This window comes from Trachinotus anak, unplaced genomic scaffold (genome assembly GCF_046630095.1).
Source record: "Trachinotus anak isolate AG129_WGS33_773 ecotype Australia unplaced genomic scaffold, CSIRO_AGI_Tana_v1 ptg000021l, whole genome shotgun sequence".
Lineage (NCBI taxonomy): Eukaryota > Metazoa > Chordata > Actinopteri > Carangiformes > Carangidae > Trachinotus > Trachinotus anak.
Genome location: NW_027273872.1, coordinates 17,538,027 through 17,553,886, shown reverse-complemented (window position 1 = coordinate 17,553,886; position 15,860 = coordinate 17,538,027). Strand labels below are relative to the sequence as shown.

At 43.4% G+C, this 15,860-nt stretch overlaps 1 protein-coding gene across 2 annotated transcripts in view; it reads right to left on the bottom strand.

Annotated features, from left to right (window-relative positions):
- The window catches only part of nexmifb (neurite extension and migration factor b), a 51,626-nt gene extending 35,999 nt beyond the window's left edge, over positions 1 to 15,627 (bottom strand). For both annotated transcript variants that reach the window (XR_011694723.1, XM_071506933.1), the window contains exon 1: positions 14,593 to 15,627. The gene's annotated coding sequence lies outside the window, so the exon portion shown is untranslated. The remainder of the gene's footprint in view (positions 1 to 14,592) is intronic.
- Between the last annotated feature and the right edge of the window lie 233 nt (positions 15,628 to 15,860).

Below are 15,860 nucleotides of genomic sequence, written 5' to 3'. Positions count from 1 at the left end.
GAGAGATGCAGGACAGGCTGCTGCTGCACTGATTACAAAGTCTCCCTCCTCTCTGTGGTGCAACGGTAGCTGCGTCCAAGTTTGTCCAATAAGCATTTAATTTAGAGGTGTTTCATAACATTAAGTAACTCAGAATGACAAAGCTTATCTGTGGAGGTCATATTGTTTGGTTAATACTATCAGTCGCTGGATTGAAAAAAATATAATTTTCTACTATTCATGGAAAGTTAATATTAAGAGCAAGTGATATTTTCTCAAAGTAAAATAGAAAATGGCACAGATTATTAGATAAGGTAATTATTTGATTGTTATTTATTAATAGATAATTATTAGATTAGATAATTATCATATTATTCAGGTATTTCGAAACTTTTGGTAAAACTTTCCTCAGATATACTGTGAATTGTATATCAATGAATCATTTCATTGTGAATTCTTGAATAAAGCATTTTTATTTCACAGCATAGTTTCTGACACATCAAAATCTCTGTAAGGAGTTAAATTGAAATAAAACATGATTTAAAAAAAATAGTTTAACATTTTGCAAAGATTTTTATTTATTTTCAGTCTGAGAGTTTGATGAAAAGACTGATACCACTCTCATATCTGTGTTAAGTACAGGGGGGTAAATGAGGGTGTGGCTCAAGGCTAACATCTTTTGGTGCTATGATGTCATTCATGCTCAAATGCTCATGACCTTACCTTAAGTTAGTTTATCATTCACTTCATATCTTTTACAAGTAGGAATTTGTCTCTGAAGACATCCCTCAAACCAGCATTACTCAGTGTTTTTATATTAACACTTTTATATTAATTAATTGTACTTTAATCATGAGAATTATCACCTGTGCAGCTCTACTGACCTTTATGGCCTCAATTAATACTTAATTCATCGTTTGGTTTCAAAACAACTACTTAATGGTTTAACCCAAGTCACTCTCAACAAGATTATGTTTATAAGCCTAAAAAACTCACAACTTGCCCGTAATTAAACAAGAGAAAAAGTTAGCAACTGGCAGGTTTTTCTCAAGAGTTGGTGGAGACCAAACCATTATTTTTATTTATTTATTTATTTATTTATTTATTTATTATTTAGCTGTGACATTTAGAGGACATTTCAGTAAGAAAAGTAAGAAAACAACCAGTCAAGCCCAAATTAACTATAAATTCTACACCATTGCAAAGGTAGCTTGAGTTTTTTTTAGCACAAAAAACATTACAGTTAACAAGTCACAACATCTATAATGTCTGAAAATCATTTTGTCCATTTGTCCATGTCCTGAACAAGGTTGTGAGGCAAAGAACAGACTGACTGCTGGTTAAATTTGTAGTCTGTCACTCGTCACTCATAAGTCAGTGTGTCCACTTGTTCCCTGTGTCAGGAAACACTACTTTTCTAACTTCACAATGAAAAACAACTTGGCCGTTACCAATAGATTTAGAGAGCCAACCTACAATAAACTGAAAAGGGTCATTAAATCCTAAAACACTACTTGTGCACACATCTTCATTTTCTTCAGAAGTAATGGCACATATTATTTTTTCAGTAATTTTGATTATTTAATAACGCAATTTCAGGTTACTTTGACAATCGGGAACACAGAGGAGTCCCAAACTGATGTATTCATTAGAATACTCAAGGTAAGTTTTAAAAGCTGCAATTTCTGTTGAGAAATTTCTTTCTTTTCATGAGAATGGAGTTTAGTATCATGAGTGGTGTTCAGTGCAGAAAGACAATAGCACATTGGCTTAATGAAGCTCTTTAAGAAGCTCTCCTACAGGCTCCATCACATAGATAGCCATTGGTGGAAAAATAAAACAACTTTGTAAGATAAGGGGGCCACGAGAAATCTGCAGTTTGGGACATCAGTGAATAGAAAATATCAGTCGAGGAGACTTAGGAGCGAGCGTTTGGTGGACAGATCCACTGCATCTTTGGCTCCCCAGTTCCCTCTTTTCTAGCACCAGAAATGTCCTGCTAATATGTCCACAGTCTCTTGAGCCAAGACAAAAGCAGCTCATTGATAACAGCTCAATAAGTGAGCATGGAGGTCTGTCGAGAGCTTTGAGGAATTTCCAGTCAATACGCAACCATAATGGATTGCACATGGTGCTTTTAAAACCTGTATTTTAGTCCCAAAATTGCAGTGGCTGCAATTTGGATGCAGACTTCCCCATCAAAACACAATAACAATGACAAACACTCAGTAAAGTTATAAATAATAAGCAGCTGATAAATAGTTAACAAAAACTAGTGATTTCTTGGAATAATATATGTCTCTAAGTTATATCTATAAATCTAATAATAATGATCCTGAGAAAAGGATATATTTTATCCATCAGATACTACACCTTATCATTGTTCTCTTTAAATCGCAACCTTTTATCAGTATTTTGTTTTTCAAAATGAGACTCTAAAATGAAGACATGTTTTTCATCCACATCACAAAATCCATTCCATTACTCTCACAGTAAAGATTTCCCTTTGTTCTCAGAGCCACAAATTATTTCCCCGTTGCTTCAGAAGGCTACTCCTTTACTTGGCTTCAAAACCAAAGGACAGGGGCAGGCGGGGTGGAAGGAGGGGGGTAGTAGAGGACAGAAGGAGAAGAAAGGAGATACACAGAGTGAAAGAGAGAGCGAGAGAGAGAGAGAGAGAGGGAAAGATGGGATGGGAGAGGGAGGGCAGAGGGGGGAAAAAATCCAGAGAGACAAGACCAAAAAATGCAGAGAAGGGCGTCAGTCAGACTAAGAGTGTGAGTACTATGTGTTTGTATATTAAGGAGGTAATAATGATGAGGGCATGGGACGGAACAACAGCCTTATTCTGCCCTTCAGACCGTCTACAAACTCAAATCTCAATATTCACCCACCATCTCCGCTCACTAATACGCCGCCTTCCTTTGATATTTGTTTTCCCTTTTAAAGTCATTGATGTTATTAGTTTTTGAAACCCGGCTTAGAGGCTTATTGATAGGCTGTGCAGATGGAAATATAAATGGCCTCAGAATCTCTGATGAGAGAGAACAATAATTCGTGTCTATCGCTCGTGTGAAGCTGCAGCATGTCTACAACACACAAACCATGCCAGGAGGGAGTTTCTGTGTTTTCCTGCATCTAGACCCTCCTGTATGTTGCGTCTTTGGCCTCTGTGCTACCAGTGGCCTTCACCAATAATAAATGAAAACCCAGCTTCCCTCTGAAACACTTAATCAGGCAGTATGGAATCAGTGAGAGCAGTGAAAGGAGCACACTGTCACGGCTTTAATGTGGGTCTCTCTGTGTTCAGGAGATGGGGGTTAGCCTCTCTGATGTGCCACAGCTGAAATTGGCAGGCTATCAGTCACAACCCTGTAACACAATGTACAGCATTTCTAAACAGTATAAAGAGATATGACAGCCAAGCAGGCAGAGAGACAGATTGAGGGAGGGAGAGAGAGAAGAGATGGAGACGGAGTGCAAAACAGAGAGTGAGAGTGAGAGAAATGCCATTTTTAGAAGCCTGATGTGTAAGTCTAAATGTTTTCTTTACAACTGGGTCAGAACAGCACAATTATTCTAGAGTCACAGAACAAGCATTTAGTCGTTTGATAGCAGCAGATCCGAGTCTAGGCGCAGCAGGTCAAATTTCACAGTCACAGTCATTAAACGTTACCATATTGCGTCTAAAGGATGGAGGAAGTTGGCAAGATGTTGAGGGAAGGGGTGCAAGCTTTTCCATGGACAAATGAGAACAAAGCCCAGTCTTCCTCCCTGTAGGTAATCAGGCCTATTGATTGGTGGCCGTGTGGGTCTGTGAGGGGCTGCAGAAGCCTGGGAGCCAGTGGCTGTGTGCATATGCACAGGGGTATTAGCAGCGCATATTCTCGGGGCCTGTGGGACAATGCAGCCTCTGAGCGAGGTGATTAAAAGGCTCGAGCTATTGAGCTCCTCCAATCAATGCCCTCCTGTGCCTCTGTACAGAGCCAGAGGCCACTTCCTAAACAACAGAACCACACACATGCTAACATACTGTCTCCACCCTCCATTTCTCTTCTCCATCCCCCCCCAAATCTTAAACCAGCTTCGTTAAGTGTCGGGGCCAAAGGGGGCCAAATCCCAATTGCCCTGCTGTATGGCTTGCCATGACCACACCACATTGCGAAGGGGCTCGCTATTTTCATCACGTGCAATGGCCAATTAAACAAATCTAATACTGAAGAGAAGAAGGGGGTGTGGGATAAAAGTAGAAGCTTTTCATTTAAATGGATAAGGTTAATGAGTTATTTGTATGGTTGACGTATTCCAATGGTTTAAAAAGGTTAGGCGCATCTACACAGCTGCCCTTTGGAGTGATCTCCTCCGTTTCACGCTCCCTCAAGCAGTGGTAATGAGAGGTCACTGTGCACCATGAGGGCCCTGAGAGCCAGCAGCCCTAGCCAGACAACCACAGCCACCATCATATTACTATTTCCTCCAAAATAAACAGGCCTTGAAGAGAGGAACAGGTCATTTCAGACCTTTCTCTTAACCTGCCTCTCTCTTTCTCGCTCTCTCTTTCAATATCCTGACAAGTGGTCTGCTCTCAGCTTGCCATGACCAGAGAACACTCCTCCCTCTTGTTTTTTGGAACATCCACTTTCATATTTTCAATAACTGCAGAGTCCTATTTTTGTTTCCTAATGGAACCTCTCACTCTTTTTCTTGTCTCTAAATTCCATTTCAGAGAACTGGCCTGTTTTCTTTACCTTCATAATCAGACCTGCTATTTTTTGTCGCCGCGTGTCTCATCAACACCTCAGTTAATCCAGTCTAAAATATCCCATTTTGCTGACATATAATCAGTCATGGAAAATAAAAACTCAATCAAAGCATGATTATGGAATAACATACAGATGAGCAAACATATGTCATGCCAGTTTCTTATACCGGCCCAGTTCTAGACATGAACTTGGGCTGGTGTTGGTGAGAATCATGAGAAAAGGCCTTGCTGGGGTTTAATTCAAAGCCATTGATTTGGTAATTATTTCATAAGCCGGTATGTCCAAATACTCTCAGGCACAGAAAAGCCCATATCACAGGCGACCAGGCAGCCTGGGGTGTGTTGCTGTCAGGTTTGCCAGTGTGAGCGGACAGAGGCGGTGGGCTCTGCTTAAGACAGAGTATTGGACAAACACAAACAAACGAGGCAGCGGCCACTGTGACTCAGTGCTCTAATGAACCAGCGTATTGACTTGCTGGCTTTCTCTTTCTCCCTGCCTCCATGTCTCTCTCCCTCTCTCACACACACACATACTCTGCCTCGCTCACTCTCTCCCTCTGTCTGCTGTGTTTGTATGGATCCCAGCTGCCACTCGGAATACCAATTACTGAAGGCCCAGGAGTGGGGGAAGGAGAGGGAGAGAGATAGAGGGAAAAGGGAGACTGAGAGAAAGAAAGAGAGAGAGAGAAAGAGGGATGGTGGGGAAGGAATGAGGAGGGAGAGAGGGGAAGAAAGAGGAGAAGCCATGAAGAGGAGGGAGGGAAATGGCTGGGTGGCTAGCAGGCGATCCAGGGGGCTTGTCCTCGCTTGGTGGCCAGCTCAAAGTCGTGGGTGATGGCGAGGAGGAGGAGAGGGGGTCTTCATCCCTGATGCTGTGGCACCTCGCAAGGAGGGAAAATCAAAAAGTGTCTCCATGTGAGACACTTACATCCCTGATGCTGTGACACTCTTGCAGCTGACGCACAAGGAGGGAAAATCAAAGGGGAACTTTTGTGGTCTGCCACAAATAGGTGCCCCCCCCCCCCCCCCCAGCCTGCACAGGGAGGAAGAGGAGGGGCGTCAAGTGTTTCACAGGCAAAAGCAGCATTTTCCCTGTGAATTCCAGGGACGAAGCTGGGCGCCACATCTCCCATTACAAGATATGTGTATTTGATAAAGGGATTTGGACCATGGAGAGCTTTTGGTTCCAATGACACTCCTTCTCTCCCTCTCCTTTTCTCTTCTCTTCTCCAACCACCGCAACAATTCTCATGACAACCATAATGAGCATGCTCACATTCTGCACGATACCACTAATTTGAGAAATTTCCAGCACAAAGACATAATTAGACAAACTAATTAGACGAAGACTTCGCTGCACAGAGATCCTCCGCAGTTCAACTCATCCGCCTACCTGCCGATGACTAAAATAGGAAGCAGCCGTCAAACCCATCCATGCTTATTCCCCTCAGTTAGTGCGGTGAGATGTTTGCGAGATGGTGCACAAGGGAGAATAACATGATCTCTCCCAAGGGCTGCAGTCGCTCCCCAGCAGCAGTACAGCAGGGTCTTTGTTGTGGCTTTAGTGTCACATAGGGCTAACAGGTCTTACCCAGCCACATATTGTCTTCCTATTTATATTTGAGACAGCGACAGTGTCTAGATACTGTGAAAACAGTGGCGGAGAACAATCTGTGAAAAGGCCTACAGCTGTACGCCACTGTGTAAGACATAATAAATCAGAGAGAGGCACTCAAATGTGCCACGAACACTTAAAAATACACAGTTCCGGTTGAGGTGTTCATAGTGAGCTATAGGTGAAGTGGTGGGTTTTCTAATGAAGAATATGAGGAGAGTACTTAGAGAGAGTTGGAGAGGCGAGGGAGTTAGAAAGGTAATTGATTTTAAAAGTGATGGGAAAACCCACAGGTCTCAGGAGGGAGCAGCAAACCGTCTCGACGGATACAGAAGCCCCAGCTGCCTCCTAGAATAATGGAATTAATTCTTAGTCTGACTTAAATACATTTTATAATGGGAACTAAATTAACATTTCCTAAAGCCCCGAGAGAGGGAGTCAAAGTGTAAATTGTTACAAAATTTTTACTTTTCTCTCGACAATAGTGCCTTTGTCCTCTGAATATGTGTTCCTTGTAGGCACTTGGTGTTATCCAAATAACACTCTTCACTCTTTATCATTTCTGTACAGTGTAAGATGAGAAAAATAATTGTATTATTACTATTATTATAATATAAACGCCGACTGACTCATGTGTACACAAAAACAAACTTCCGTGCCCACATAGAAGCTCAGGGGGCCAAATAAGCATGTGCACATGCGTACATACACATTCATATTTCCAAGCGCTTGGCAGACTGTCACTGCATTCACTGTGGAGTCTCAATAGTTGTGGGCAGATTTGTGAGAGTATAAGAGAGAGAGAGACAGACGGGTGTTTGGTATTGCTAATTTTCTGTCAGGTCACTAAGTCCAGGTAGACCTGGTGTGCCTTGGGATTAACAGTCAGCACAGAGGGCTTCTCAGTGCACCAGCTGCCCCTACAACAGATAATTCATATGTACAAACACACACACACACACTATGCACATAGATACCGTATCACCTCTCCAGAGGCCTCATCACTGTAGCAAAAACACTGCGGCAGCATACATCTTTGATAGTGATTTTTAAACCTATTAGATCATATGGCTACAAAGTATGCATGCAGACTGTACACCAGCTCTCCCCTCTCAATGGAATTACCTGCATAAATAAACCATAAGCAAATCCCAAATAGTGCACACAAAAGGCAGAAAGGCCCGCTCATCAACGAGCATGTGTGTATATATATATATATATATATATATATACATATATACACCTCAGAGACAGATCTCAGAGGAGAAGGTTATACACAACGTCATTTGAATATAAAAGAAAAATACCTGGTGTTGCGATGCTCCTGAAGTATTTAGCCCATAGTGACAGAAACATGGCTTTATCATCATAGAAATGCTCACACTGGAAGATTACTGGACACTTTGGATGAGAAGAAGATCCTGCTGCACACACAGAGGTATCACACTGCAGGGGAATGTTACTCCTGATGCTAATTATGTACTCCGCATGATTACTTGCTCTAAATAGTGATGTGTTACTTAACCAAGTTACTCTTTCTAAAGTCAGTCACCAGTGCTAGTAAGTGTATATACACCCATTTCTACTTACAGTAGGTGAACCACTAAGCATTTCAGATAATACAGCTTATTCACAGCACATCTGCATAGCATTTGTTCGGGTCAGCTGTCGTTTGAAGATTTCCAACGTGAGTTTTGGCACCAATGCCAAAGTTTATATTTTGCTTTAACTATAGTGCAACAAAGGACTATTATCATTACCAATTAATCTGGTAATTATTTTCTCGATTGACAAACTCACTGTGGTTTATAAAATGTCAAGGTGACATCTTCTTTTCTGTTTCAACAGTCAAAAACCCTCAAAATATTCAGTTCAGAATCAAATCAGAAAAACAGCAGATCCTAACAATGTAAGATCTGGAATATGGAGGCAATTTTGCAAGAAAAATTAATCCAACAATTATTAAAATATTTGCAGATTATTCATTGCCGATCAACTAATTGATTAACTAAAGTAGGGTTCTGATCAGAAAATACATGATGAAAAAAAAGCAAACAAAAGCAGGAATCTGACCAAGCATCCAGTCCCAGCCTTCAGTACTTTATAGTTTTTGATACGAGACACAGCCCTAATCATAGTAGTTGGAAAACCTATAGTGTTACAGGACTGTAGAACAATACTTTCCTTTGTCTTTGGTCTTGGCGGGGCATCAAGACTACAAATATAAACTGAAAAATAAATGTGGCATCCCATTCAAAAACAAAGCTAAATACTCCAACTGACCAACTCTGGCATTACCCAGAAAGCCAGAAAGATATTCAGCAAATTCAGATCTCCTGGATTCCAGTACACAAAAATATTACAAAGAATCTCTGAGGCTTTGTGTGACTAAATGATAAATTAGCTCTTTTATCAGCGGCGGCTACGCTAAGGTGCATATTTGACTCCTTCTGGAGAGCATTTTACTGGCTCAACTGTGATATATGTGGGTTGCATTCTGACAGTGTTGCTGAATGATGACTTGGGGAAATGGGTTAGAAGAGCACTGAGAGATAGGGGGTTGAAAAATGTCTGTTTGCGCATGACAGAGCTTCAGTACGTCACTGAGTGTTGCTGTCAGGGGTGAGCCCAGAATAAACGCGGAGCCGGCATCCTGGCCCTTCATGTCTCTTTATGCTACAATTAGCTACTTGTTTATGACAGCAGAGACTGGGTCACTGTCATGATGTTAAAATATATGCGTGTGTGTTTGTGTGTGTGTGTGTGTGTGTGTGTGTATGTGTGTATGTGTGTGTGAGAGAGAGAGAGACATAACAGGAGTCACAAAGCTGAGGAAAACCCAGAGCCAGCAGAAATTCTAACATTGGCGCACTTGAGCAATAGCACACACAGACAAACAAGCAAGTATACACACAGCTGTACATCCTAGAAGTCAAAGAGCTACAGAACACACTTGATACACTCTTCTGAGATGCATCTGAAATGAGAAGTCCTAATTATTATTTCCATTGTGCTCCACTCCTGTGACAAGGACCACTAGCTGTGAATGATTATAATTATTACCCGTAGTAGAATAGCAGTCATGCTGTTGTATCATCAGCAACATCATCCAACAGATCAGGGTCAAATCCAACTTGAAATTCATGTATGCAATTCAATTCACATTCTCCGTGTTAAGATATTCAAAAACATTTCTCATTTGACTTCTGCTTAGAAGTGTCACGCAAGGATTATGTTTTGCCTCTGGCGCGTTATGGTAAATGAAAAGTAAAGTGTGAGTCGTCAGCTGACTGCCTCTGACAGGAAGACTATTGCATCTGCTCAACAGGCTTTTGTCATTCTGCTCTCTACACCAACCTAACGTATGATAAAATAGCTTTCAATTCAATTACCAGTGATGCTTGATTAGGGCGAAATGACACAGTCTCCACAAACAGCACCACAATTAAAGTGAAACGAATTACAACGAATCTTAGACCAAACGCTGGCAGTGAATTGTAAACGCTCAACTTGTAGGCCCTGAAAAGATTTACAGCAAAATATAGCCTGTCTCTTATTTGTACATAAATTCACAACATCGTTTAGAGTAGCAAACAAGTCTGTCTTGAATGGCTGGTAATTATGTACAGCAGCAAATAAAGCATGGTTCCTTTCTGAGGCACTGGTGGCTTGTTAAGTGGCGCACAGACAAAACAGCATTTAGAAAATGAAAGGTGCAGGGAAACATCCAGGGCACAGCAAGTTTCTCTCCTATTAGAAACAACACTGTCTGTCTCATGGCCGTGTGTTTGTTCCGACCGGCTGTGCTGGGAGGACGCACCCTGAACCCCCACCACCAATAGTAACTATCATGTCTCTCCCTTTTTTTTCAGTCCCCCCTCTCTCTCTCTGTCCATCCAACCCTTCCTCTAATCTTCTCACCATGTCCAACCCTCCTCTCCTCTGTTTTTTTTCCTTTCTAACACTACAATCTGCCCTATGTTTTGCTCCTTTTGTCGTCATCAACTCCTTTTCTCATCCCCACCCCCTTACTTTTCCATCCACCAAATCAAAGATAAGGCTAATGAAGGTGGCTTATTACTGCAGTATGCGGGACCTTGACAGTATACACGTCCAGCGTAACATTGATATGCGACTCCCCCGGCTCCAACATAAAGATTAAAAAAAGAAAACATGTTCAAATTAGACAAGGGGCAATGAATCTATTAGTGTTATTATATAACAAAAACCAGAGCTGTTATTGCCACTGTGTGTGCCATTACAAAAGGAACAATACATGGGAGCACACTGTGTGAAACCAATTAAAATCCAGCTCCGTCATATAGCTTCCTCCCTCCCGAATCATGTTGTGAATATGCCGCTTTCACACCATTCATGTCAGTGCACCTGTGTCCGTTGCATTAACTCCCCACCTCTTTCCACCACCTCCTTCTCAAATTTCCCAGCATCACATCTCACTATCTGTTTCAAGAGTCCCACGAGTTGAAATACAAGGGGGCCCGGGAGAGTGTGAGTAAAACAGGGGAAATTTCACATTATCTAGCCATCTGTAATATAAGGGTCTGATGTGGAAGCAGGAAATGAGCAATGAACGTCAAGCCTGCGTGCTCTTGGTCCCAGTGGCCATCAGCCTACACATTGAGATCAAGTAGGCAACGTGGAAAGTGGTTTAATAGACCCCGGTTTGATTGGACTTTTATTTGTTAATGGCAGAAATCCTGATGCATTACTTTAATCATCCTGGCAGAACTAATTCATGAACACGCCGCAAAAACGTGGCTGGACTTGGCATTCAAATAGTATCCAACTGCTTCCCTCTCTCTCTCTCTCTCTCTCTCTCTCTCTCTCTTTATTTTTTTAAACCTCCTATCCTCAGAGTACTCCTGCTTCTGCCTTCCACGGGATTCTCTCTGATAGGACTTGTAAGGCATGTGACGGTTTAAACCCTCAGTGTAGCTTTAACCAGTCAGTTGTCATGAATGAATCCACAGAAAGAGGAGAGGAGAGCACTGGGGCCTTTTTCCCCTAAAAACACTGGGGCCCACCCAGATCCTATACGTGAGCATGTCCATGTTTGCCTAGGCCCTTGCTTGTGCAGAGCAGCCTTCATCGCTTTGGCTGCTGCTGGGGGAGGGAGGGAGACAGCGAGGGAGGGGGACGGGGGGGGGGGGTTAGCATCCCCCTGCAGAGCGCTGGTCCAAGACAACCACAGGCAGCCTCTGCTCACATCTATACTCAGCCCAATCACACATCAACTGCTCCGTCAATGCTGACCAGCAACCAATCGAGGGACAGATCCTTAATGTCTTTCTGATAGCGCTGTTTTTAATCCATTACACGACTGCACTGTAACAGTTTTGCCTCATACTGACACATATTTTCTAAAACAGGGCATTCTTTAAAGTAGATTAGCACAGTTTGCCTGTCAGCTACAGATGTAATTTTTTGCCTCTGTCAGCCACTGTGTGTGTATCTGTGAGTGTGTGTGTGTGTGTGTGTGTGTGTGCGCAGCAGGATGTATTTGAGTATGTTTACGTGTGTGTGCGCATGAGTATGCCAGTAGCGTATGAGTACAACTGTGTCTGTGTGTGTCTGTGTGTGTGTCTGTGTGTGTGTGTGTGTGTGTGTGTGTGTCTTCCTGGAACAGTTTGCGTCTGGGGGGCAGAGCAGACAGCAAAGAGCTCAGCAGCGCCTCAGTCCCTCAGGACATGCTGCAGCTCTCTCCTCGCGGCCATGAAAAGCAATCAGAGCCCAGCCTTCTCCCCTGGACTTACCTCTGCCTTTAATTACAGACCTCAGCAGCAGCAGCAGTGCAGAAAAAAAAGACAGCCTGCGCTGGGCCACAGCCAGCATGTCACAGCCCAAACGCAGGTCTGGGGTCGACGCAGCAGGCCTCTGCATACAGTGGCCTGTCATAAACACAGTGTGCTTAAACATACAGTCGATCCTGATGGGCTCAGCATGTTTCTACATAAACTGGGACAGAGCCAAGGTGCTCCCTTACTGTAGCTATACAATGTGCAGAGAAAACTGCAGACATAAAACACAGCAGGGCTCCAAATAGGCAGGAAAAGCAGTTTCTGTGCACTTTAAAAGACAGTCTCGCCACTATTCTGCCACGTGGGAACACTGAATTACTAAAAAAATAATCAATCATATAAAATAAATGTTTGCAATACACCGGTAATGTATCCTGATCATTGCTTCTCATCTTTATTCTGCTTTACAGTGAGCAGAACATACATGGTGTAAAATATGAATTAGAAGCATGATCCTCACATATATGAATAATGTGTCCACCTGTACGAAAAAAGGAAGATTGATGAGGATCAGTTCATTCTGTATAACTGAGACTCTGTCCCGTCCGACAGACGTGGTAGTAGAGGCCCAACACGTGCCTAAGGCTGAAGCAGAGGAGAAGCCACAGTGCACACATGGGCAGGGGAAGATAAGAGACTATGTACACAAGCTGCTGGTTTTATTGCTGCAACATAACGCTGGGATAGCATTTTAAACACATTTTCAGAAAACCTGCCAGCGCTGTCCTTGCTACTGTGGAACAGGGCCATGGTGCTGAAATGTGTCATTGGGCTCAATTTCTCACCCAATTTAAAGTGAACAGAGAATGACACTTTAGTGAAAGCAATGAGACTGATCAGGACGGAGATGTTTGTGGCACATGCTGTAAAGACAGTCCTCCATTGCCGGCGTGGCGGCATATCACCGAATGGAGACACAGTTTGATATGATAGCTCCTGTTAGTTTCCGCATCTGTGATCCTCAAACAAGGCCGGGCGACCAGGGCCAGGAGGCCCTCTCCCCCCTCCACACATCATGTAGCCTCAGGCCCAATGGCACACTGTGCCGTCACACATGATAATGACACCCACATCAACGTGTCAACTCAATTTGGCCCTCTTATAGGCTCCCTTTGACTCAATCAATTCATGGCCCTCCATCTGGTTTCCACTGCTGTCTTCACATTAGACAGGGAGAGGGCAGCGACAGGCACCGTAACAGCTCACTACAACTGGCCCCTGGACTGGTCAGTTTAAGATTACATTTTATTTTGAAAGCAAATCTTCCAACAAGTACCCAGTGGATGCTGGAAAGTCAAAAAAACACGCTGTCGAATAGGCTGCAAATGCTGCAGAACATAAATCAAACCAAGTCATGCCAGGTCAATAACTGTGCTGTGCAGATCATTAATTGTGGCAATAAATTCACCAAGTTCTTATTTGAAAATCCCATCTTGAGAGGATTTCCAATAAACATCAGCCAGGCAAATTTCTAGCTCGTTAAAATTTAAGCCAATTAAAATCCTATTTAAAACAAAGTTAACAACTAATTCTAACACCTCCACAAAACCACAGCACTGAGGCTGTTATTATGGGCTGCAGCTCATTATTTTCTACATGGCTTGTCTGGCTGGCAGTGTGGCTGACTGGGACATCCAGTAAACATCTGTCATGAGGCATCCTTAAGGGGAGCACAGACACAGTAAGCTACTGATCCAGTGACCCCACAGTGCAGGCATTCACACACGCTTTGGTGCACCTGTGCGTGCCCCTGCTACGGTGATGTTTAGGCCAATTTTAAGAATTTGTGCCCATAACCCATTTATGAATCATTTATTCGCCATATCACAGTGGAGGGGCCTAGCTGTAAGATGATGTGTTATCCCATTGGGTTTCAATAGCCCATTCATGAATCATTCATTAGTGTGGACTATAGATTATTCCCCTTTATTCATTTCTTATTCATTTCGGGGCAGCACCGCTCGGGATGCATAGCGTTGATTCAAAATGACGTCCACAGGCCACAGTTTGTCTCCACAACATATAAACAGTGCGAGATCCCTGGCTTCGAAATGAGCCACCACACGTGGCATCTGTATTTATGTTGTATTTCGGAGCCTAAAGCGAACAGCCCGAGCCTGGGCTTTAAACAAGTGGGGGTATTTTTCGCAGGGAAAAAGGCAATCGATGGAGCAGAGACGAATGAATGTAGGCTTCGACAGCTGTCCCAAGGAGGCAGGGCTGCTACTACACCGCATGCTTGGTGTGTTCTCCCTTTGAATAAAATGTCCGATCAGATCAAATCAGGAAAAGCAAGGGATATATAAATCAGTGTGTGTATAAATCGAGCTGTCATGTGCATGCCTAATAGAGCTGGCTGCCTGTTCAAATACAGACAGCACGCTGAAAAGCAGCATAATAACGTTTCCTCTGCCTACCTCCAGAGCGTATGCGCCCGAACTGCGTTTTTTTCCCCCGTCGCAATGAGATCCTTCTCCGCTGCTTTGGACAGTATCAGAGATGCGTCTTTCCCCCGAAATGCAAGCACTTCCCCTGCATGTTCCCCCCACCCACCCTCCCCGCCGCTACCAGCACCAGCAGCGGCGGCAGCAGCAGCAGCGGCAGCGGCAGCGGCAGCCCGGGCCTCCAGTAATAGCAGGTGGACGCGCCTCTCAGTGATGGAGACAGCGCGACTCTCCTCTCCCCCGCCGCTCCATTTTCAATCACGGAAGAATTCGTATTCCAGGAAACGCGCTACAGGGCAGCCAGCATGTCCTAATATCGCCGCTTTTCTTGGGACAAATAGGGGCCGTCGCCACTCAAACTCCCGACTCCCAGCGCCCCCCTCGCCTGTTATCTGCCTTTTACGAGATGCTTGATGTTGCCATTGTCACGGCGTATTTTTTCTTCCTTTTTTTTTTTTCTTTTTTCTCTTTTTTTTTTTTTTTCTTTTTTTTTTTTTTTGCAGCTGGACCTCTCCCCCTCCTTGCGGCGCGCAGTCTCGTAGGCGCGTACCTCGCCTGCTCCCCCTCCGATTCTTCTAGGTCCGACCTATGAGCGCGCACAGCCAGCCGACGCAGGGCCACGCACGGCTTTGACGGACGCGCTGAGCAAATCAGGTAGCCCTCTCCAAATAGGACTGTATCATAACAGGGCAACTGCAATGACATGAATAATGAATAGGCTACTCGGGTATGCCTATGCTGGATGATAGGACCACTCATAACACTTGCCGGACTGGAGGCAATATTTGGATAGACTTGAAGGTCTCTCTCTCTCTCTCTCTCTCTCTCTCTCTCTCTCTCTCTTTCTCAATATGAATTGGATCTGCAAACTGCAAATGACAAATCACTGAATAACCGATTGAATGAAAAACTCTACAGACCTCTACAGTGACTTCTTGGTCAGTAGATCCGGTCCCCCTCAGACTGAATGTAAAGTCAGTTAGTGGAAGCCAGACCCCCCAAAAAATAAATTAATTAATTAAAAAAACAGCGCTTCCACTTCATAGATGTAGTAAATTTCCCAATATAAGAGCCACATGGTGACAAGTACAAATTTCTACTTTGATTTGACCAACGGTTCAAAAAGATCTTCACTATCATTTATGACAAAGAAAAGCATCAAATTGTCACACAGAAGATGCTGGAACCAGCTGTTTGGCATTTTTCCTTAAAAATGACTGAATGATTAAATGGTTACCACA